Source organism: Scardinius erythrophthalmus (assembly GCF_964197995.2).
Source record: "Scardinius erythrophthalmus genome assembly, chromosome: 5".
NCBI lineage: Eukaryota > Metazoa > Chordata > Actinopteri > Cypriniformes > Leuciscidae > Scardinius > Scardinius erythrophthalmus.
Window position 1 is genome coordinate 8857619 of NC_138225.1, and position 1251 is coordinate 8858869.

A 1251-nucleotide genomic window follows, 5' to 3' on the forward strand; every position below is an offset into this window, starting at 1 on the left:
GTCTTCATTCACAAATATTTTGCAAGCTAAACAAGCACGCGACCTTTTTCAAAATGCATAAAAATAAAATAAAAATAAAAAATCATAATTTGGGAAAGCTCCATTTGAATTTTAAAGAATGTAAAAATACAGTTGCAGTTGCAATTTTAAAGAATGCAAAAAATGTTGCCTATAGTTTTTTTCACTGCTGTGTGTAGGCTAAGTATCCAATTATGATTAGCCTAATTGAAAATGATCACACAAATTCAAAAAGAATCAGTTTAAGCATGTTGTGGTTCACTTAAATTTAAATATCAGCTATACTGCAAAAAAAAGAGAAAAGAAAATATAAAAGAAAGTACATATAGGCCTAATAAAAATAATTACTTTGTTAAGCTCACTAATATTTATTTCGCATCTTGATAGTTTCTGATTTATTTCTGAATAAACTTAAAGAGTTATACTGTTACTGCTAGGGAGAATTTGAGGTAACAGCACAGTGTGTCGGAAATAATAAGACAAATTTATAATAAGCGTAATTTATTTAAGATAATTTGTGAAGTCACCACTGAATGTTCTCATTAAATTTCCGTATTTCTTTCTTTAATAATTTCTGTATTTGTACACTTACTGACTCGCAAAATACACCTCGTCATCTTGGTTGATTTGATTAATTTGCGTTTGCTTAATTTGAACGTTTCCCTCGAAAATATTTGAGAATACATAGGATAATCATGACGGCATTCTCTTCCGCAAATATGACAACTAATCAGGTTGAGAATTATTTGTGTCAACCAATCAGCTGCCGAGACAGATCGCTCACAGAGCCAATCGCCGCAGGCTCCGCGCTCCAGACAAACACAGAGCCCGCGCTCACAGCATCTCGCTTGTTTTCGATAATGCGCGTTCACTGCAGAGACACGTGCACGGCAGCGCGCTCCAGTCCTTAAAGCCATAACACGTGGTTCAGGTAAACAGTGCAAAGGCCCGGATGTTGGTGCTATATTTATCTTTAAAGTAAACAGCAAGGTCATAAGTTATAATGGAAATATTTTGTAACGATAGTAATGATGTAGCCCTAGTGATTATTATTAATTATAAATAAAACTGTTTGGCGAAATGGAAGCAGAGTCCTTGAGTACACATAGCAAAATACTCTATATATGATAAACGATACGTAAAATAATCAAACGATCCTCTCACCCAATCTAACTTACATTTTCCATCAGCAGTTGTAGTTTAGAAACTACGGTCAATAATACGCATAACTAC